Source organism: Limulus polyphemus, unplaced genomic scaffold, assembly GCF_000517525.1.
Source record: "Limulus polyphemus unplaced genomic scaffold, Limulus_polyphemus-2.1.2 Scaffold206, whole genome shotgun sequence".
NCBI lineage: Eukaryota > Metazoa > Arthropoda > Merostomata > Xiphosura > Limulidae > Limulus > Limulus polyphemus.
Window position 1 is genome coordinate 440,539 of NW_013665816.1, and position 201 is coordinate 440,739.

Below are 201 nucleotides of genomic sequence, written 5' to 3' on the forward strand. Positions count from 1 at the left end.
GTTATTAATAGTTCGTTTATGTAAGAAGGAAGTGAAGATATAGACGTTAAGAAAAGTGGGGTGTCTGGATGGTTATTAATAGTTCGTTTATGTAAGAAGGAAGTGAAGATATAGACGTTAAGAAAAGTGGGGTGGGTGTCTGGATGGTTATTAATAGTTCGTTTATGTAAGAAGGAAGTGAAGATATAGACGTTAAGAAAA